The sequence below is a fragment of the Schistocerca serialis genome, chromosome 5, assembly GCF_023864345.2.
Source record: "Schistocerca serialis cubense isolate TAMUIC-IGC-003099 chromosome 5, iqSchSeri2.2, whole genome shotgun sequence".
Classification (NCBI taxonomy): domain Eukaryota; kingdom Metazoa; phylum Arthropoda; class Insecta; order Orthoptera; family Acrididae; genus Schistocerca; species Schistocerca serialis.
This window is the reverse complement of record NC_064642.1, coordinates 552,974,847-552,998,750: the sequence shown is the minus strand read 5'-3', so window position 1 is coordinate 552,998,750 and position 23,904 is coordinate 552,974,847. Positions and strand designations below refer to the sequence as shown.

Sequence of the window (23,904 nt, the reverse complement as noted above, 5' to 3'; positions counted from 1 at the left end):
TTACATGGTTGGTACTACTGATTAGCTGTCGCTGTTTAGTTTATTTCCGTCTGTGGTCCACATCTTGTCTAACCTGAGTCCTTCTGTTCTTCTGAATACTTTTTGTGTTTTTGAATTTTTATGGCTTCTCTGTACATCATAGAAATGGTTGGAGCGTCATAAAATTATAGTATCAGAGTATCGAATTAGATGGTTCCACGGTCCCATTGCGTGATTTGCGTGGTTCCGTATAAACAGTGAGCGTTGTTTAGCTTGTTTAAGTTTGAAAATCAAATAATGAAGTCCTTATAGCACCACAGGATATCTACAGCATTAGGAGACTGAATATTAGGCACTATTCAGTAAATGTCCCAAAGCGCGGTGTAACGCACGTGGAACAGAACCCGCCAGTGGTGAAATAACGGCCTTGATAACCTGCATTGTCTGACAGAAAGTTTTCGGTTACTCTAGCTGTCGTTCGGGACCCACCATCACTTGTCTGAAATGAAATGAAAACCCTGGACCTGTGCTCTAACAGACGGCGTTAGTTTACTTCGTAAGGAAAGCGTATCAAACTTCAAAATAAAGAAAGGAAAGAGGAAACACGAATCAGTGAACAAATAAAGTCTGTCTGATGTAAAAAAAAAATCGGAGGGCAATCAGGAAATAATCCAAGACCATAACATTTAACGACAGCCGTTTTACGGTATGCAGTGTTCAGTCGCGATCGGCAGCGGAAGCGAAAGCGAAAAACAAGTAATGTTATGATAGACGCGTAACTACCTACAGGTTTATTGCACATTATGGCATGTCAGCTAGAGAGAAAATATGCTACCGACTCTGAGGAAGACTTAAAATACATCAAATAATGAATTAAGAACATTCTTGTACAGCTACTTAGTAAATTTAAAGAAGAATACCAAATCTAGATTATTTTGTGAATCTGTAGATAAAAACTGAGCATCAAGTAATTGTATATTTATGATATTGCTTTGTAAACTTTTTAAAATATATTTAGGTCAGAATTCTGGCCTTGTAGAATTCAAGTAGATATTGCATTTTAGAATCAAGTTAAAACAAGACAATTCGTAACAGAGAAGTAGGTGTTCTAAAAGAGAACAGTTATGAAACACCACTGATCTATCCAGTACGGCGTTAGGTAATAGCGGAATAGGTGGAATGAGAAGTACAACAGGAAGTGCGTAATCGATCTGGGTTCAACTCCCGTTACGGCCGCACTTCTGAACAACTACAGTGGCCACCGTGATTCACTCTAAGAAAGTGTGAACGTCACATCTATTGTGGATAGCCCAGTTAGCTTAGGAATGTTAAAATGTTGACACCCCTCCCCTGAACGCACAGGTGGCTTGTAGCATGGTTAGATAGTCTGGAAGATCGTTTTTTCGTGTTTCACTACAGTACCCACCGAGGACTGATAAAATGAAATTACGCATCTTAGGTGCAATAAAAAGTGTGCAGTGTAGGAAGTGTGCTAAACTTTTATTACTGATGAGTTTTCCATTTTAGTAAGATCTTGTTGCTTTAAAGTTCTGTTCCACTGGGGAAGTAAGTAGTTTAATATCAAACGAAAAGCATTTAAAAACATTTTTGTCAAGTGTATTAATACAGCATAGGTGAATAAGAGCATTGCTGACGATCATGTGTTGAAAAAAGAGGCCTGTCCGATACCTAGGACTATACTGTGTGGCACATTCTTATCATTAGTATTTTGACCTGAGGTTGTTTTGGTAAATTACATAATATTTTATCTCTCTGTATTATAAGCAAACCTTTCTTGCCTCACTTAAATTCCTAATTAATATATTCTTTCGATGTTTAAAGTGATAGCATGGGATTGAGGGGGGAGGGGGGATGTTTGAGGTAAAGAAAATCAAACTAGGTCACATGGCGTGATGGCGTGGGATTGAGGGAGAGGTAATGAAAATCGAGCTTGGTCAGATGTGTCATCATTGAGTTAAGCCGGCCGCGGTGGTCTAGCGGTTCTAGGTGCTCAGTCCGGAACCGGGGGACTGCTACGGTCGCAGGTTCGAATCCTGCCTCGGGCATGGATGTGTGTGATGTCCTTAGGTTAGTTAGGTTTAAGTAGTTCTAAGTTCTAGGGGACTGATGACCACAGATGTTAAGTCCCATAGTGCTCAGAGCCATTTGAACCATTGAGTTAAGGTCCAGTAAACCCACGATTCTTTAAATAATCGAACACCCAAGAAGAAAACAGCTTCATACGCCTCATTACTTTACAAATGAGTTAATGTGTTAAGCGATGGACGTTGAGAATATAAGCTAGAAAAAGTTTATAAAAGGTATCACTTTATGGTTAACGTTTGTTGCAAGTCAGCAAGTGCTCTCATTGTTATCATACACTGAATGAGTGCAGTCTGTGTACTCTGCGCTTGTTTTTAAGGGAAGCTAGTTTTTCACACGTCTCAGTGCTTATGACGTCGTATCTTCTGAACTATGTGTCGTACAGTGAAAAAATTGTGAGGATATATTCAGTGACGTTAGTGGATACTGTCTGCGAAGTATGTTGCGAATAGCGTTGGCAGTAAAGACGTAATAAATTAAGACGTCATGTCTGATGCGACAGTTGTAGTGCATGAACAGCGAAAAGGTAACAAGCGTTAAACTTTTTCCTTTCATTGTTTTGTGGGATGTACAGGGAGAAGTAGTTTATAAAGGTTTGAAATTATGTTTAAAGTTTTTTGGAAGTAGGCAAGTGCTGCCGTTCCAGAGCAATGGATGGATATAGTCGCGGTAATATGCGTGTAGTGAGCTGCGCTGCCTCAAGGCAATACAGTACGCAGTTTCTAATTGTAATACTTATTTTAAAATATCCTGTGACGTAAGATTGTACGTATTAATGTGTAGATTATGACTGCATTTAAAATTTATAAATTCTGTCGATAATTATTTGAAGCACCGAAACACAAATTTTTATTGCCCCTGGAAGCTGTTAAATAGGCAACCTGCAACTCCGAATGTGTACCATGAACCCTGAACCGCGTTAGTCTGTTAGTAACATAGATAGCGCTGGCACGCGATGGAAATAAAATGTTCCACTTGTTTCCACAAAATAAAGTGTCTTCCTGAGCAGGAAAATCTCTACTACAACATACTAAAGAGGATGTCTATGCTACAATGCGTACGACGCGGTATTGAAAGTTAGCCACCAGCAGATTTTTCGAAAGTGCGGAAAGATGTTCACTTCCGAGCAGACTACCTATAACTTGGATATTACTTGTTGTTCCTTTAACAATAAAGTTTTTTTTAATTTCATAAAACTTATTCCTTTATTCCGTGCTGCCTGCATTCCGTAGATATGCAACTGCTGCAAAACTTTACTGGAGCAATTTATGGACTATCGGTTTAACTTGAAGGCATCAGATACCATTGTTTCATATTTATTACGGTGTCACCCAATAAACACAATTAGCTGAAATATTACTCCCAGCCTAAAAATGTTGATTTTTTAGAACTTTCAAGGGGTTGCATTTGTTAACCAAAGTGAAAATAGCTCCATGATCAATAGTACCTGTTTGGTTTATGTTATATTAAAGAGACTTCTGTTTTATTTCAGGAATGGGACATACGGCTCGCGCCTTCTAGATACCTGTCGGTGAGTTAAATTTGTGTGTTTGATGTCCAACATACTATTTCCGTTGTGTAGCTGTAAGGATTGTTTTAAAGCACTTTAAGAATTATACATGTTTTTTTGAATAATCCTCGAAACAATTCATTTGAATGCTTAGAGAGTACTTGAGATCTTTTTTTTTTTTAACAGATTTTTCATTCAAGAGCACTATGGTAGCAAATGTTTCTACCGATCTTTTCCATTTGTACAGGTGAGAGTGCGAAGCCGTTTCGGTTAGCTTGTGGAAGTTAAAGAACAAGACATCAACCTGTTGTGTACCACTTCTTAGATGTCATGGACGAACAGTAGGAGCTGGACACATGATCACATTTGGCGAAATTCACGTTAATTCCCGCAGCAAAAATTTTCACTCTCCAAAAGACCATGAAATGCGACAGTAAACCATATTTTACTATTGCATATTCGACTCACGTAGGCAATATAGTCCTTTCGTCATATCCAAAAATAACAGCTTCGCTGTGGTTCTAAATAATTTATTTAATGAGCGGTTTCGTAGCTTAGGAGCCACATCATTAGGTTTAATATGCCAAATCATGACATTAAACCTGCAACATGGACGGGACCGAACATTTTTTGTCTATTAATAGTTTGTCATCCTCATCTGCCTAACGGCAGACACGGTTACTTCGTTACTCCAACGACCTTCGACAAGCTGTTGCTACAAGGGGACCAAGTTCTGTTGCACTAATACTGCACTACAACTGTCCGCTTTCAGTTTCGGCAGTCACCCAGGATTGCGACCAACAGATAAATGAGCTCAAAAGGCCTGTTCTCTGTAGGGCTGGGACAGAACGCTTGCTATTCTCCGTTGCTAGTGAATTCAACCAAGTACATCACTGCAGTGTCCTACGCATGCAGAGATTGGTTGTTCTCTAGTAATCGTAGTGTACTACGAACGGTAATCGTGGAAGTTCACCACCTCTAAAAAAAATAAAGCTGTATCCGTGATACTTCGTGTGACACTGCCAGCCTTTGTCTGCACATTCCCTCTTCAGTGCGATAAATTTCTGCCGAAGGAGGATGACTTGGCAGAGATCTTGGTCGTAGAAGTCTTCAAGTGTGCATTTCGGCCTTTCAGTAAACGTCCTGTCTCGAAAATAACCTTCAAAAAAATGGTTCAAATGGCTTTGAGCACTATGGGACTTAACATCTATGGTAATCAGTCCCCTAGAACTTAGAACTACTTAAACCTAACTAACCTAAGGACATCACACAACACCCAGTCATCACGAGGCAGAGAAAATCCCTGACCCCGCCGGGAATCGAACCCGGGAACCCGGGCGCGGGAAGCGAGAACGCTACCGCACGACCACGAGCTGCGGACAAATAACCTTCACCGTGGCATGTCTGCCACGTAATGGTTTCATCTAACGAAGAAAGATGTAGTAGTCAGTGGAGGCCATTTAAGCAAAATGAAAGGGGCATTAGCGTGGAACGAAGACACTTCCTGTACTTTCGGTATCGTGCTCCTGGGACGGTTAGCCCTTTAAGAGCATGATCTATTAGTGCCAGTGGCAGTTCGAAAAAACATTCAACATCACCTTCGCCGATGATAATTGGGCCTCCTTCAAGGGTGGTAATGAGTGCACACGTTTTCTCTGCTTCATTTGTTACTTCGTCTGATCGTATGGCATCGTATTGGCAGTACAGTAGTGGAAATCAGTATAAAGGCAATATTCCTACTAAAGTAATAGTGCGATGTCTGAAGCCTATATGTATCGAATTTATTGTAGTAGTGGCTACGTATAAGGCACTCAAAAATCATGAGGAATTAGTTTCTTACATAACACGAATAAGAAAATACAACCTTTGAATTTCGTGGACGGAAACTGGTGTAATGGCGCTCACTGTTCTGTTGTGTTATTGTGTTGTTAGTACTTTGTCCAACCTCCGTTCTTCCTAACTGCCTCAGAAATTCTCTTCGACATTGATTTTTTTAGGGTTTGCAGTTATTGCAGTGAAATTTTTCCCCCCTCTTCTCCTATCGCTCTTTCCAGCTCACATACAGTCTCAAATTGCTTTCCATTGCGATAAATCGTCTTGCAAGTATTCCCCAAAGGTTTTCCACGGGGTTCAGATCCAGGCTACATACACGCCAGACCACATTTTGGTTGCGGCAGAAACAAGCACAGATGCATTATCTTGTTTAAACATTAGTCTATTGTCCCCTAAGTTCTAATGTATTCTAATCAGTCCAGTCTCTAGCATCTCAGTGTAATGTTCATTCTAGTGCTGACCCAAGCAGTGTGTAATTTAACTTCAGCGCAGAAGACTGCCCAAATCACAATACATCCTTCACGAAAATTTCTGCTCATTCACACTTGCTATTCTGTTCTCGGATCACTCAGATTATGCCAGTAGTACTGAAATCCATCCGGCCCATCTAAATTAAACTCCTTCTCATCACTGAAGATCACTTTACCCCTTATTAAGGTCCATAACATATGTTTTTCAGCAAACTCCAATTCACACTGTTTATGTTTGGGCGTTAGAACAGATTTCTGCTGTCGTTTGTTGAGCGCAAGATGTTTGTCACTTGACAAAATTTGCCTTACGCGTCTGGCAGTTACTGGCAGCTGTAAATCAGCAGCAAGTTAAGAAGAATAACGATTTGTGGCACCTGTCGGCAGCTGAGGGTTTCGATTAATTATCATTTATAGAAGTAACATGGGCTCGTGAATACACATTATATGTACGGTCGTCTTCACATGTAGTACATATTTGTAGCAAAGTATATGAACTTAAATTAAGGCTGTTGTAATACAATGCAATCAGTAGAAGAAAAGCGTCACTGAAAATATTTAGTAAGTCAGTGAGACCATGTCTCATATTGCATAACACATTTCAGTGTAATTACAATTACTGTCATTAATCAATTAGTCATCCGATTACGCAGATAACACTAAAAATTTCGTTAGGCAGTCACAGCGTCACAACTTTTGGGATTGGTGCGGACTTTTAACGATCAGCAATTGGGGGTCGGCGGCCAAGTTACCGTGCCTTTGCGATAGACAGTCTCTCTGTGGATCGTAACATAGAAATTAATGCAGATTACCAGTTAAAATAACCTCGTACATAAGCGGCCTGAGGTATAGCTCTACAATGTCAGTATTGGCTCTTGAACAAAAAAGTTTCACGACCATTGGTCTAAATACTGGTGAATATCAATAATTCAAGAACACTATTAATCGCATTTATTATTGTTATAATACCGCCAACCGGTTTCAACCCGACGTAGGGGTCATCTTCTGGGCGTTTACACCATTGGTCGACTGCTGGTGGTGTCGGTCCTGCCTACATAACGGCAGGAAACTTTTGATAGTTTGCTGCCGTTATGTAGACAGGAGTGACACCACCAGCAGTCGACCAATGGTGTAAACGCCCAGAAGATGACCCCTACGTCGGGTTGAAACCGGTTGGCGATATTATAACAATAATAAATGCGGTTAAGACTGTTCTTGAATTATTGATTAATCATACTAATCGCTGCTTCTCTCCACAACCATGTTGTCCAAAAATCTAAATACTGGTGTCCTGGATTCGCTACCTCTCGGGGTCGGAGATTTTCTCCACTCGGCAACTGTGTATTTGTGTTGTCGTCGTCATAAGCTCATCAGCATCGCTGAGCAAGTAGCATACGATCATTTCATATTTCGCTCTTGAGACGTAGAAAATGAATTACTGCCCGATACCTCACTTTATAAATGGGCTGCGGCATTTCGGATGGTCTTCTGTAGCGGCGTGCTACGGTACTTTTCGCGTTGGGTTTTAAGTGTTTACCAGGACTGCAGACAAACACCTACAAAGAAAATGTAATTTTATTTGGTCTGATAGAATTCAATTTTTCTGGAGACATATGAGTCTAAACTTCATGTTCGATAAGGATAGAGGATGAAGTTTAGAATTAAAATTTTTGCCAAGGACAGGACTTGAATCCAGGTCTCCCGCTTACTAGGAAGATGTGCTAACCCCACTGTGACATTGCAGCTCACACTAACCTACTCGTGCCGTCCCTAACACAAGCTAGGGTAGTCCAGGCAGCTGTAAGAGTCACAGTTCCACGGTGGTGTGCTGGCTAGCCCATCTGCCTAGTAAGCGGATTGCCGGCACGGTAGCTCAGCGTGTTCGGTCAGAGGGTTGCGTGGCCTCTGCAATGAAAAATAAAACTGAGTTAATCGATCAACAACGAACTTCAGTGGATGTCTTACGACGTCCGCCCCGAGCAGATGCAACGAACAAAAGCGAACAAAATGAGACTTTTTTTTTTTTTTTTTTAAGTAAGCGGGAGACCTGGGTTCAAGTTCCGGCTTTGGCACAAATTTTAATTCATTACTTCAACTTCTGTACTTATCGTAATTTTATTTTTTCTAAGTGGTAATTGATACTTGTCTACCACTCGCATAAAATTTTATATCGTATTATCAAATGTCAAACAAGCCACAAGTGAATGCCAACACGGCGGTTCTTGACAACGATGGGCGAGTTTCTACCGGACGTTGAAAAACCGGGTTGCTGGTGGTAGAGCGTGAGACGTAAGGGCGGCTTAACACGACAGCGTGACGGCCAGCGCTTAAGTGGGTGTAACCTGTGGCTGGGTGTGCGGCCTGGCGTGTCCCGACGCCGTCCCTCATGGCGGCGCCGCCGCCGCCACCCACCACTTGCGGCGCTATAGGCGCCACTTCACACGCCGACGACGACTCCGCCGGTGCCGCCGCTACTGTACTGCTACTGCCACTGCTCACGCCGCGGGTCGTTGGCGGCCTAAGTGGCGGGCAGGAGCCTCTCTGTGGCCTCTTTCCTGGCAGGCTGCACCAAGTAATGCGCCCCACAGCTTCCCAGTAACAGCACTCTGGTTTCACATTTAAGATAGAGGTGTCTCCTGTTCCTTTCGCTTCGCAAGTACGAAAACTTGTCAAGTAGTTAAATTAATCTATATTCTTTCCGGATTATTGTGAGTAGTAGCAGTAGTAGTAGTAGTAGTAGTAGTAGTAGTAGTAGTAGTTGTTGTTGTTTCCTGGTCGAAGCCGGCCGGTGCGGCCGAGCGGTTCTAGGAGCTTCAGTCTGGAACCTTGCTGCTGCTATGGTCGCAGGTTCGAATCCTGCCACGGGCATGGATGTGTGTGCTGTCCTTAGGTTAGTTAGGTTTAAGCAGTTCTAAGTCTAGGGGACTGATGTTAAGTCCCATAGTGCTTAGAGCCATTTGTGTGTGTGTGTGTGTGTGTGTGTGTGTGTGAGAGAGAGAGAGAGAGAGAGAGAGAGAGAGAGAGAGAGAGAGAGAGAGCAGGAGACAATATGTAGAACACTTCAAGCCTTAAAACCACCATCTTAACGTTTCCCTTTTTTTTTTTTTTGTTGCATTAATCTTGCCTCGAAACTCTTCGGACTGCCGGGGTATTCTAGGCAGCCATAGACAATATTTTAAGATAAAATGAACCACGTTGACGTTGATCACGACATTGCACTGTTTAGTGTCAATAAACGTCAGCAACAAGTGAAAAATGGCTCTGAGCACTACGGGACTTAACGTCTATGGTCATCAGTCCCCTAGAACTTAGAACTACTTAAACCTAACTAACCTAAGGACACCACACAACACCCAGTCATCACGAGGCAGAGAAAATCCCTGACCCCGCCGGGAATCGAAGAAGTGAAGAAACGTAACAGAACGAATTTGAAAGTAGGCCATAAACGCAATTATCTTGAGACTAAATTTATGTATATCCAACATATCGAAAATACAGTGGTACAATCTTGCAATGAAGTCACAGACCCAGTGATGTTTTTTTGATGTATAAGACAGTTGAAGAGAACTGCTAAATCGGTGTGAAATAAATAATAATAATAATAATAATAATAATAATAATAGTGAACCTCGAAAAGAGAGTCGCCTTTCCTTCAGAGATTCTCATTTGAGTTCCTGAAACCTTCGAAATTGCCCACCCTGTCCGCCAGGTTATTTGTGTGCATGGAGAACAACAGATGTCCTATCACACTTCCCCTGGGGAACTCCTGACGATGCCCTTGTCTTAATGAACACTCGCCGTCGAGGACAACATACTAGGTTCTATCACTTATGGTCTTCGAGCCACTCACCTACTGGGAACCCATTCCCTACGCTCGTACCTATGTTATTAACAGCCTGCAGTGGGGTATGGTGTCAAATGCTTTTCAGAAATACAGGAATATGGAATCTACTTGTTGTCTCTCATCCATAGTTCACAGTATATCATGTGAGAAAAGGGCAAGATGAACTTTCATACGAGCGATGCTTTCTAAAACAGTTGTGATTCGCGGATATAAACTTTCCGGCCTCTAGAAAATTTATTATATTTGAATTCAGAATATGTTCTAGAAGTCTGCAGCAAACCGATGTTAAGGATATTGGTCTGTAATCTTGCGGGTCCGTTCGTTTACCCTTCTTATATACAGGAGTCGCCTGCACTTTTTTCCTGTCGCTTGGGACTTCGTACTGGGCGAGCGATTGTGGTAAGTGCAAGTAAGGGCCCAATGCGTAGAGTACCCTTCCATCCCGAACTGGCGATTTATTTGTTTCAACTCTTTCAGTTATTTCTCTACTCCAGGAATGCTTATTCCTATGTCTTCCTTACCGGATTATGTGCAATGGTCAAACAACGCTATGTTTGTACGATTCATCTGCGTGAACGATTTCTTGAACCTCGGCTTTCGTTTTGCTATATTCAACTGCCCCATCAGACAGGTCATTGAGCTACTGAGGGAAGTATTAGACATGCATAGCGATTTTACGTAGGACCAGAACTGTCTGGGCTTCTCGGCCAGATCCTTTGCTAAGATATGACGGTGGTAGGTGTATGCTCCGCACATAGCTCTTTTCACAGACGAAAGAATCTCTGCTAACCTTTGCCTGCCGGTATATGCAGTTTCTATTTTGAACCGAGAGTGTAACAGTTTTTGCTTCCTCAGCATTTTCCGAATTTTACTGCTAAACCACGGTGGGTCTTCTCCGTCCTCAATCCACTTACAAGGCGTATACGAGGGTTGGAACTTTAATAGTGGCAACTATTTATTTACAGCTCGTACAAAATATACATGTTTCGAAGTTTTACTAACCTTCAGAGTAGTCACCAGCATTGAGTATAATCCGTTGCCAGCGATGTGGAAGTCGTAGGATACTCTTAGCAGTTCCAGTTGTCTTGACAGTTCGAGCAGCGCGGCCTGTTGCCCGACGAATCTGTAGCAGTTCTGAAGCGAATGCCGTGAAGTGTTTCCTTCAGTTCAGAAATCGAGTTGAACTTACGAGAATGAGCAGCATAGAGACAGGAGTGATGACCACTTTCTGCAGGACCTGACCATCGTTTTGCAGGACAATGCTCAAGCAAGTACAGTGCAAGCTGTTACTGATTTGTTTGACTGATGGGGCTGCTAAGTGCTATACCACCTACTGCACTCCCCTGACTTAAACCCTTGCGAGTTCAACTCGATTTCTGAACTGAAGGAAACACTTCACGGCATTCGCTTCAGAACTGCTACAGATTCGTCGGGCAATAGACCGCGCCGCTCGAACTGTCAACACAACTGGCACTGCTACGAGTATCCTACGATTCCACATCGCTGGCAATGGGTTATACACAATGCTGGTGACTACTTTTCAGGCCAGTAAAATTTTGAACACATATCTATTTTGTACGAGCTGCAAATAAATAGTTGCCACTATTAAAGTTCCAACCCTCGTATTTGTCCAGAGCACGATTTACAATCTGTTTAAACTTTGCCCATAGATCCTCTATGTCCAACACACTGGAACTAAAGTTTACAATTCATTGTTTGAGATGCTAACTTATCAGCTCTAGAAGAAACACTCTCCTAGCCTTCTTGACCGATTTATTAACTTTCGTTATCGTAGTTGCCATGATGACATCGTGATCTCTAAACCCCCTCTCTATGTACTGTTGCCGTCGATAAGATCCGGCCTGTTTGTAGCTACAAGTTGTAAGATATTTCCATTGCGTGTGAACTGCTGAACAAGGTGCTATGTCGTGCCATACTCGAGACTCATACCTTCACAGCACTAAATATTTAAATAACTTTTCAAAATCATAAACATATGGTGTATAGCATCTTAAAATTATGAAGACTGCCACATGATGACATATTGTGACACGGGTTGCAGAACATAAAAAGATTTTAGCAGCTTTGTGAGAAATACACATAAAAATGTGAGCCATACGAAAAATGGAAGAGTTTCACTGCTCTATGAGTTGCTCAGATAATTGTCACGCTTTCTTTTGTCGGTCATCCGCTGCCGAAGAGAGAGATGAGGTCGACGACTGCTGATTTTACTTTTTCGGCTTTGCGCTGAAAGTCACAGGAAGTATTGGATCTATTTCCATCCCCGATAATGGTCACGAGACCGTGGCCCAGCTGTTGCTTTGCACCTTTGCGGTCACGCAAACGTAATCACTGCATTCTTAATCTTAGCCTGCGCAGTAAGCGTGCTGACGTTCGTGACCGCTTCGCTGATCTCCTCCATCGAACACAGACGCATTTTGTTCACTTCAGTTTCCCAGCGATGAAGCAAAGGGTTTCCGACTCCTGTCAGAAAAAAAACCTTGGCGTTAATTTCAAACTAACTATCTTATTTAGATCTGTGTCCGCAACTGTACACACACACACACACACACACACACACACACACACACACACACACAAAACTTTAATGCAAAATGAGGAGGACTGAAATTAGACAAGTTCTGGGCCTTAGTGCTAAATAAAGCAAACAACGACAATAATTCTACAGAGCAAGTCCCATAATACGCGCTGAAGCGAGTCCGTGAATTTTGGTAGCGGTCACATAACGTTATGACCAAGCTATTGCGCGGTTCGTTTTTTTGAGTTAGAAAATTACTTTATGATACAGCCTCTGAGGATGTTTCCAGCAATATGTTAGACCCCGACCTAGTGCCCATACAACTACGATCATAAAGGATGAAAATATTGCACATGTAATACTGCATTATATGATAACACTTATGCAGAATACTGTGTAGTCATGGCAACGGCAGCCTGACAGTATTATTTTGAAGGCAAAACCGCTTCGACTGTAAGTACTCTACTTACGAGCACGAATTTTAGCTGCATCATCAGGTGCAAGAAAATCAGCCGATTTTCAGATGGAGAAAAGAGAATGGTATGATTCAGCGTTCATAGCTAGCAATTTTTCGGTAAGGAGCGGACGTCAATTATAAAACAGCATACAACAACATAGAAGCTACCATGATCCGTGATACGCTCCTGTGATGCTGGTAATCATGGTATCACGGGAGAGTTCTACTTTTTTTTTCTTTTTTCCTTATTCGTCTAGTTCCTAGTTCCGTAGGACCAAACTGAAGAGCAAATCTCCAAGGTCATGGAACGTATCAATACATGAAATTACAACAGAAAAGTAATAAAAGATAGAATAAAATATTTATGAACTGAAAAAATGACATGCCATAAGTTTGTGTAAATGCAATCAGCAATATAAAACAGGAATCAGCTTAATTTTTCAAGGAAGTCCTCGCCAGAATTGGAATGACCCATGAAGAAATCTTCAGTTTCGATTTGAAAGCGCGTGTATTACTGCTAAAATTTTTTAAATCGTGTCGTAGCTTATAAAAAATGGATGCAGCAGTATACTGCACGCCTCTCTGCACAAGAGAAAGGAAATGCGATCGAAATGCAGATTGGATTTCTGCCTAGTATTAAGCGAGTATTCTTGGCAATAAGATGATATTGTTAACAAATGGTTCAAATGGCTCTGAGCACTACGCCACTTAACTTCTGAGGTCATCAGTCGCCTAGAACTTAGAACTACTTAAACCTAACTAACCTAAGGACATCACACACATCCATGCCCGAGGCATGATTCGAACCTGCGACCGTAGCGGTCGCTCGGTTCCAGACGGTAGCGCCTAGAACCGCACGGCCACTCCGGTCGGCTATTGTTAACAAGAAGCGACAGTAAAGAATATGTATATAGAGAGGCCAGTGTCAGAAAACCTAGACAAATGAACGGGGTTCGACAAGAGGTTCGCGAACTTACATCACTTATTGCCCGAACTGCCCGTTTCTGAGCCAAAAATATCCTTTGAGAAAGGGAAGAGTTACCCCAAAATATAATAAATATCATACGTTACAAGCGAATGAAAATTATCAAAGTAGACTACTTTTCGTGTCGATCTATCACTTACTTGATATACCGTTCGAGTAGTACAAATGGCAGCATTAAGTCTTTGAACAAGATCCTGAACGTAGGCTTTCCACGACAGTTTACTATGTGAACACCTACAAATTTGAATTGTTCAGTTTCGCTAATCATGTACGCATTCTGCGTAATTAAAATGGCGGGTTTTATTGAATTGTGTGTTAGAAACTGCAAAAATAGTCTTACTGTGATTTAGCGTTGTTGTTTTACACTATTTTATAATTGACGTCCGTTATTTAGCAAATAATTGCTGACTACGAACGCTGGGGCATCCCATTCTTATTCCACGATCCAAACATGACTTCATTTTATTGCACCTGATGATGCAGCTAAAATGCTGCGAAACCTGTCGTACTTATAAATAAATTACTTACAGCTGAAGCGGTTTTTTTTCAAAATGATAACACTTATCTTCTGAGCTATCAAGTAACATGTAATACCTAAAATATGTAATTTACGAAGCAGATTCACGGATTAGTATCCCTTTGGAAAGCAGCGCTCATGCGAAACTTAACTTGGCATTTTCTCACACAATATCCTGCGAACCTTGGATGAAGGGTGACAGAAAGATTCCGTTTTCCTGGTCATCCTGAAAGCGTTTGTTGCTGTGTCCCATTGCAGACTGTTACAAAGTTTCGAGCATGCGGATGAGGTTTCTCAGGTATGTGAGTAACTCAAGGGCTTCTTAAATAATAGAACTCAGTACGTTGTCCTAGACGGTGAGTGTTCATCAGACACAAGGGTATCGTCAGGAGTGCTCCAGCAAAGCGTGGCAGGACCGCTCTTTTTCTCTACATACATAAACGATCTGACGGATAGTTGGGTAGCAATCTGAGACTTTTAGCTGTTGATGCTGTGGAGTACTTGGGAGTAGAATGATACAGGATGACTTGGAGAAAATTGCTATTTGCTATGACGAATGGCAGCTTGCCGTAAATGTACCAAAATGTAAGTTAATGCTGATGAGTAGGAAAAGCAATTCCGTAATGTTGGAATACAACATTAGTTTTGTACTGCAGGACATAGTGACGTCTATTAAAAATATGGGCGTAACGCTACAAAGCGACATAAAATGGATCGAGCACATGTCGACTATAGTGAAGGCGAAGTGTAGCTCGCCAGATCACGTACAGGACACCTGTGCGATTCATTCTTGAGCACTGCTCGAGTGTTTTGGATGCCCCGTTGGTCGGATTAGAGGAACACATCGAAGCAAATTCAGAAGCGTGCCGCTAATGTTGTTACCGGTAGCTTCAACCAACACGCATGTATTACAGGAGTGCTTCGTGACTCAAATGGGAATCCCTGGAGGGAAGATTACGTCCTTTTCGCGAAACTCTAGTGAGAAAACTTAGATAATCAGCATTTGCAACAGACTGCAGAACGAACCTACTGTCACGAACGTATCGCCACGAAGTCAAGATAAGAGTCACCAGGTCTCGTCTGGAGGCATACAGTCGTTTTTCCACGTTGCCATGGGAATATGCCGAGCGAGGTGGTGCAGTGTGTAGCACACTGGACTCGCATTCGGGAGGACGACGGTTCAATCCCGCCATCCTGATTTAGGTTTTCTGTGATTTCCCTAGTTCACTTCAGGCAAATGCCGGGATGGTTCCTTTGAAAGGGCACGGCCGATTTCCCTCCCCATCCTTCCCTAATCCGAGCTTGTGCTTCGTGTCTAATGACCTCATTGTCGACGGGACGTTAAACACTAATCTGCTCCTCCAGTGGAATAGGAACGCGAGTAACTAGTAGCGGTACAAGGTACCCTCCGCCATGCTCCGTACGGTGGCCTGCAAAATATGTATGCAAATGTAGGTGTAGAGAAATGTAGAGTCTACCGCCTTGTCGATGTCTGCGTCAATAGTGTGCGAACACTAACTCGATAAGTAAGGCTGGATGAGAAATTTACTGCGGTTGTTGACGGAACATCCCGGAATTCGGATGATGCAATTTAGATAAAACACGGAAAATCGAAATGTGGATAGCTGGACGAAGTTTTGAAGCCTGCTTAACCGCTGTTCTATTTCATTCTGTATGACTCGTCTTCGGGCAGTAGTAGCTTTCCAGTACTGTACAAGCCTAGAAACTACTTCAGGCATGCCGGCCGCGGTGGCCGTGCGGTACCGCAGTCCGGAACCGCGGGACTGCTACGGTCGCAGGTTCGAATCCTGCCTCGGGCATGGGTGTGTGTGATGTCCTTAGGTTAGTTAGGTTTAAGTCGTTCTAAGTTCTAGGGGACTTACGACCTAAGACGTTGAGTCCCATAGTGCTCAGAGCCATTTGAACCATTTTTTTACTTCAGGCAGGCGCATAATTAACGACCCTGGATACTTTATTCGCTCTGCAACAATAAACCACTCACCAAATTGTGTGTGTTTTCAATTTCTAAAGCCTCTCTGAACATCCTAGCATTGTAACATTTGGACTTTGGTGAAGTACAGCATCAGAAAATCGATGTTGGTGGTTTCCTGGTCCCAGTGCGTGCTCCATTACTATCGATTTATCGATATTGCCCAACTATAAATGGTTTTGTGTACTTAAAGCCAGTGTTAGTTCTTCTTTTAATTGGCCTTTTGTACACTTCCCCAACATGTTCAACGGATTTCGTACACTCCTGCTGTGGCAAACGCTGGGCGTTGGTTCTTCGCAGAATTCAAATCTGCACGCATCATTCTTGTTTGTAAAACAGATTTTTTACTGTCGGTCTTCATTGCTTTAGTTTTTTAAAATAACTGGTTTCGGTTCTGTACATAACATAAAAATAAATAATGAGGAAATACTGTACGAAATAAAACGTTGTTATTATATCATACCAAGAAACCATCAAGTGCACCAGATCGTACCTGCCTCTATCGCTTGCAAGACTAACACGCCCAAGTTATTAGTAAAATTTACATGTTACGTCACAGAGTAAAATAGTTACTTTGCGGGCTATATGAATGATGTTTGTTCTACGAAAACACTGTTAGAAGTCATTAGAGATGCAGCTGGGGAAATAAATGTGTCAGGTCTCGTGAAGTCAAGAAATACTGCATCAGCCTGATTGCCTTGAGCCATTGATTTCATGTTGTCGTGTGAGACAAGTGGAAGTTGCGTTTTGTGTGATCAGTGTTCTTGGAACTCATGGTGGTCGGCTCGGAGGAGATCACTGTGTTCTGTGCTGAGTGCGCTGGGGCGGACAGCTTCCCGCGATACTCCGTCTTGGCAGCCCTGCGAAACCTCGTCAGGAGCTTTTGGTATCATGATCCTGTGACAGTTTTCCTCTTAACATCATAATGTGCTAGCACTATACCAGCGTCGTCTTTTTTGGCGAGGTGAATCCACGTATTTCCACTGCTTTCTTTGCTTCTTTATCGCAGGGCCATAGTGATACACGCACAACTCGTCCAGGATGATTCGGACAGGCCCAACACAGCTGTCCTATTTTGGCTGCTACCTCCTTTAAGCAGACTTTCTGAATGAGTGGACTCAATCGCGGAAACTAGCGGGCGGTGACCTTTTTCATGTTCACAACGTAGTGCAAACTGAACCGTGACTTACTTATTTATCGTACGGCATTACATATACAAAGATTACAAAATTACTACATGTCAACGTTTAAGCACAGCTCTCCAGCACAAATTAGAGAAACGACAACAGCTATATACGGATATCAAAGACTATTATGTATTTTATAGAGTAACTCGTCGCTTCAGGAAACTTCGAAAGGACATTGTAGGCACATGCGGAACATGTCGATACAATATGAGCAACTGTCTGTCGTTCCGCACCACAGTCACACGATGATGATGAAGGTCTGTGGTACTTGTTGCGAGTGTCTGCACATCGTCCATCGCCCGTTCAGCTGTGGTTCAAGGTAGACGAAATCGCCCGAGGCTGATCGAATCCAGAGGGTTTCTTCTGGATGCAACGCATTGTGGAGAACAGTTTTGTTGCCAGAAGCGTTTCCATTCATCGATGATACTGAACTCAGTTTCCAAGAGAGTCCTAGCTGTTATGAGAGTGGGGTGCCTTGATTTTAGTCTTTTTCGCTCCGACTGCAAGGTCGGTGTTATTAGCAATCTTGTGGTATTCAGGCAGTAGCGCGCTCTTCTGTCTGATATCAGGATGTGGAGTGTGACTCAAGATAGGTAGCCAGTAGCTGGGAATAGATCGTACTGACCCACTAAAACTGCACACGACCTCGTTAAGTTGTACACCTATCTTTTTTACGTGTGGACTATTAAGCCAGACAGGCGCACAGTACTCTGCTGCTGAGTATACCAAACCGAATGCTGATACTCTGAGAGTGTCGGCTGACGATCCCCAACGACAGCCGCAGAGTTTATGGAGAATGTTGTTTCTGATTTTGAGCATAGCAGATGTTCGTGTCAAGTGCTCCTTAAAAGGAAGTTCCTATCTAACGTGATCCCGAGGTATTTTGGATTTGTATGGTGATGAAACTTGTCTCCCTCAAAACATCCATTGAGGGTCATATGTGACAGTTTTTTGGGCAGATCAAAACATGAAACTTCTGTTTTATTTGAGTTTGGTTCTGCCGACCAGGGTGGCCGAGCAGTTCTAGGCGCTACAGTCTGGAACCGCGCGACTACTACGGTCTCAGGTTCGAATCCTGCCTCGGGCATGGATGTATGTGATGTCCTTAGGTTAGTTAGATTTAAGTAGTTCTAAGTTCTAGGGGACTGATGACCTCACAAGTTAAGTCCCATAGTGCTCAGAGCCATTTGAACCATTTTTTTGAGTTTGGTTCTAACGTCCATTTACGGAAATCGTGGCTTAACATGTCTGTATCAGAAGTTAGGATTTCTTCAGTGGTGTCAGAGGTTTTGTGTTGGGTAGCTATTACACTGTCGTCTGCGTAGCAAAACTTTCTGGACTCTGTCGGAGGAATAACAGATATATATAAAGTAGATATAAAGATATATATAAAGTAGAGGAGCAAGGACGGATCCCTGTGGGAGCCATTATTCAACTAGTGGGCACTAGTGTCTTTGTGTAGTTACTGTAAATGTTCTTACAGGTGACATCTTTTGAATTAGTTTTGTTTCCCGTTTGCATGCGACAAGCTGTAATGATTTATAAAGCAGTTCATGCCTCGAAACCATGTCATATGCTGCACTTAGATCAACGAAACCAACTAATGTTTTCTGCTTCATTTGGTATCCTGCTTTAATACATGTTTTTAAAGATAATACTTGATCAACGCACCTCCGCCCTGGTCGGAATCCAGCTTGCTCAATAGGAAGGTTCTGAAATATCACTGGACTAAGCCGATTGTAGAGAATTCTTTCAAGGAAGTTATAAATAGTACTCAGTAGTGCGATAGGCCTATAGTTGTTAGCCTGCTCTAATGCCTTGCCGGGCTTGACTATTGCTATGGTTTTTGACTGCTTCATTTTTTTGTGAGACTGAACCTCACACCATAACGTCGGAGAAGAAGTCCGTGGCCATCTTTTTGCGAAGTTCCCTTTAAACAATAAATTCTGGGTGGATTCCGTCATTTTCCGGTGCCTTTCCGGGTTTTAGAGTTTTAAGAGCAGCAAAAATTTTAGATATAGAGAAGTCAGATTGTTCATCAGTGTTCTTTTTGAACAATGTAAGTTTTCATCTGATGTATCTTGTATGAGTTTTATCCCTTGGTGCTCTCCATGTGGAGAGTAAATGTGATGAAATCCTGTTAGTTGATATAAGTGTTGTTCCTTGCTTTGATTTTGTTCCCGTCCAACTTCCTTAGTAATGACCATGCTTTTCTACTCGATGTTTGAAAACTAATTGGCTCAACTGTCTCTTTCCACCCAAAACGTCTGACTGTATCGTGGTTATTAAGTAGGTTGCCCGCTACTTCCGGGTCCACGATTTTTAGAAATTCTTTATATTGTTTCTCAGTAGTTTCATTCTAACCTGAAAATAATGCTTCCGGTAGCCCATAGGGATTGCCTTCTTTGCTGCACTTACGGTAGCTCCAACAAGCCTCTCAAAGCTTTTTGCTTTTGTCCAGGTTTTTAGCAAACACATCCCACTTTGCTTTCCATAAGTTCCATCTAGGTCGTCGAAAGGATGAAACGAGTGGAACATTTGTCCCTATTTCAGTTAAGATTGGTCTGTGTTGGCTGTGTGGAAAGTATTGTAATACAAACTACGAACTTTGAAGAGGTAATTTATTTTCTTTGGTTGTTACAATGCATAGATCGGGACTATACTCCAGCCCCCAAGCTGTTGATACGAATGTTCCTTTATCCTTTACATCAAACACCAAATATAAGCTATTGTCTTCTGCCCAATTTACAACGGCTTCACCATTTTCATAACTTCCCTTAAACTTTCACTATGGTGGCTGTTAAAATGTCCGAGGTATATGGCGGGGTGTTGTGATACCGGGATGATCTCTGGAGGTCAAGAGATGTCTAAGAGTTTGTATACATTAATTACTGTTAGTTCTCCTATTTTTGCTGTAACTATGTGGACATCATTGAGATCAGACATAGAATATAGGTGTTCATTTTTGACTGACGGTCGTACGTATGTTGCCACTCCATAAGCACGGTGGTACTTTGCTCCTAGTAATTCAAAGTTAGAAATATTTCCTCTCCGATTCATTTGCTCTTAATTTTCAGTATGTGTTCCCTGAACAGCAACAATATCGACGTTGTATTTTGATAAAAGCTTCTGTATGACCTGGAATTTTGATTTACTTATCCCTTGATTTGACAGATCTTCATGACAGGCCCATAGTTTATAGCTGGAGGGTCCTGATAAGAGCCATGTAGATCCATGTCTTGTGACAAATGCATTTTAGCCAGGAGATCTTTGAGATTATCTGTCTGACCCTGCTTCTTGGCTTTAGATATTTCCCCTGAAGCAACTGTTCTTTAGCATTACCCAGAAGGACGTGTGACTTGTGGTATGTCACGAACGCAAGCTGTCATTGTCCCGCTGAACCGTGACTGATTTTCACTTTTTCCACCTTCGCCTCGATTTTGACACACCATTGTTGGGCACCAGATCCTCGATTTCTGTTGCGATTCCCTGTTGCTCACAGTGAGATGGTCTCCCATTTCGTTCTTCAGTCAGACTTGTGTGGCCCTCTGGAGGCGTAACGACTATGTCGTGTGATGGTGCGTTGTTGCCGTACACTTCTAGCAACTCAGCTTCGACTGTAGCAGCGTCGTTCCCCTTCAAACGCAGAAAACGTGTTACCGTACCGTACTCCACTTCATCAGTGTGCTGCGCCATTTTGGTTTGGCTCTTCTAGCGGCACGCTTCAGTACTTTGGCGACTGGATTTCAGTGTGTACCAGGTCTACTGACGTGTTCCTGCCAACAACAAAAAATTAACTGCGCAACTGTGAAGGCGGTAATAAAAAAAAGGTTAATACTACGTCTCATACCTTTGTTGGTAGTAGACACAGCGAAATTAAAAAAAAATTAATTTTGACTAAGCATCTAAATTAAAATATGTCGGTGTCGTTCCGTTGTATTGAATGAGAAGCGTGCGCAGTATAACGTCTGCTTTGATTTCTTAGTACTAAAAAGTTGCATCATGAACTACACAGCCTGGCCAAAAAAAAAAGAGCTAAGCACCCACCAGACATGGTCGGATGTAAATGTAACCTCTTACACGTACAGACACCGGCGGCTATGTAAGTGGTTAGAGGTCCAAAATCTCTGTGATAGGTAGAACGATCACTAGAGTGCACTAATGTTTTTCATGTTTAGTGTTATCATGCCTGGTAGGGTATATAAGAGGCCTGATCAGCGACGTAAGTTGAGTGTCCACTCTAGAGGACACGGAGATGCCACGAATTCGTTTAAGACAGCGTTGTCAGCATCTTTGAAAGGGGCCTCGTTGAGGGTCTTCATTTGGCCACATGACCTGACTGTGCAATATCCAGATTTGTGGGGAATTTGGATGTGACAGTGATGTGATGTTGGACTGCAAGGGGATGTGAGACCTGGCATACTCGTGTCAAGGTTCTGGTGGACCACGACTGGCCAACCACAAGAGAGGGTCGCCGTATTGTACACCATGCGCAAGTTAACGCTTTCAGATCTCCGCCTGCCATCCGAGGCTACATGACACACCAGTAGTTGGAGAAGAGCGACAGCTGGATTAGAGAATTACCGTTACTTGGGGAGACGTCCGTTAACACCACAACTCACGGCAGCTTTTGTATGGTGCCGTGACTGGGAAGCGTGGCGCTGCATTGTGTTCAGCGAAGATTCCCCACAACCTTCCAGTATTTTGAAGAGGCTCAACGGTGTTACTCCTGGCGTCACCATTCGGGGAGCCACCGGGCTTGACTTCAGGTCACGGCTAGAAGTGATTGAGGAAACTCTAGCGGCATGACGCACAACCAGCGTCCTCATGTGTTAGCTCTAATGCGACAATGCCGTGGCCCCATTACTGAAAAGGACAGTACTCGCCCACACGTGGCACCTGTACCTATGCATTCTTTACTCCATGATGAAGAGCCCCTGTGGACAGTAAGATACCCAGACCTGTCCCTCACAGAACATGTGTGAGGCCAGCTCGGACGTCAGCTCCTCAGTGCCGGTATCCAACATAACAAGGACCATTTACAACAGTCTGGGGCCAACTTGCTTCAGGAGATGATACAACGGCTTTATGATATCCTTCTGAACTAATGACTGTGACCGAGCGGTTCTAGGTGCTTCAGTTCGGAACCGCGCTGCTTCTACAGTCGCAGGTTCGAATCCTGCCTCGGGCGTGGATGTGTGTGATGTCCTTAGGTTAGTTAGGTTTAAGTAGTTCTAAGTCTAGGGAACTGATAACCTCAGATGTTAAGTCCCATAGTGCTTAGAGCCATCTGAACCATCATCTTAACAAATGAGACCGAGCGAGGTGGCGCAGTGGTTAGCACACTGGACTCGCATTCGGGAGGGCGACGGTTCAATCCCGTCTCCGGCCACCCTGATTTAGGTTTTCCGTGATTTCCCTAAATCGTTTCAGGCAAATGCCGGGATGGTTCCTTTACAAGGGCACGGCCAGTTTCCTTCCCAATCCTTCCCTAACCCGAGCTTGCGCTCCGTCTCTAATGACCTCGTTGTCGACGGGACGTTAAACACTAACCACCACCACCATTAACAAATGAGTGCATGCATGCAGGCTAGAGATGGCGCTATGTCTTACTGATAAGAGGGCTCATACTCCCACGTTCTTTGTAAATTTGACTATATTTCGTAATCAATGAAATAACATCACATACTCTCTCAACCCATGAAGGTTTATTTCTTTTCTCCAGCCCATGTCGGTGCTACTTTGAAACTGACGCAGCACCACACACTGTAGAAACAGCGCACTCACTTTCCTTGCATCATCACAGCTGTTGCAGAAGAGGAAACACCAACAACTGATAGAATACTTCACTTACTTTTTGTATGATGCTCGTCAGCAAAGGGAAACATCTGACAACTACTCTTATTCTGAGATTGAGTCAATACCACATCAATAAGAGATGAGCTTTCATTTATAATTTCGCTGTTCCCAGTAATTTTAACTTTCAACATCTGAAATATCAGTTTTGTTGCGGATTTGTGAATAGCCACTGTGACCTTCCTTACATTGTTAGGGGACTTTTTTTAATTATGTAGCAACGAGATAATTTGTTTTACGAAAATCAGGTTTAAATTTCAGGTGCCAAGCTTACGCAAGTATAGCTTCTCTTCCGATGATTGCTGATACGGTTCCTTCGACAAGGCTACGATCGATTCTTTCATCAGTCTACCTACAACAGAGGCAGTGCTTTGTCGCTCATTAAAGACGAGGAGCTTTCAACTGTTACTGTACACTTAACCCTCTCAGATATCCACAGGGTTAGATTTTCCATATTCATAACCGTCACTTTACTGTAAGTAATGTATTATGTAAAACTGACACGCTGTGGACAACACACGAATACAGATAGACGCGCACGCCCACTAATCGTACTCCTACTGAAGTTTGCCATTGGTCCGACTTTCTAGTGTTGCCATACAGGATAAATAGAATATAGCGAGAGGAGACGGGTGGA

The 23,904-nt window shown here is 42.7% G+C and overlaps 1 protein-coding gene across 2 annotated transcripts in view; it reads left to right on the top strand.

The window, feature by feature from the left end:
- The window catches only part of LOC126482367 (protein GDAP2 homolog), a 991,597-nt gene that overhangs the window by 319,307 nt on the left and 648,386 nt on the right, over nucleotides 1-23,904 (top strand). For both annotated transcript variants that reach the window (XM_050106457.1, XM_050106456.1), the window contains exon 4: nucleotides 3,575-3,613. The gene's annotated coding sequence lies outside the window, so the exon portion shown is untranslated. The remainder of the gene's footprint in view (nucleotides 1-3,574; nucleotides 3,614-23,904) is intronic.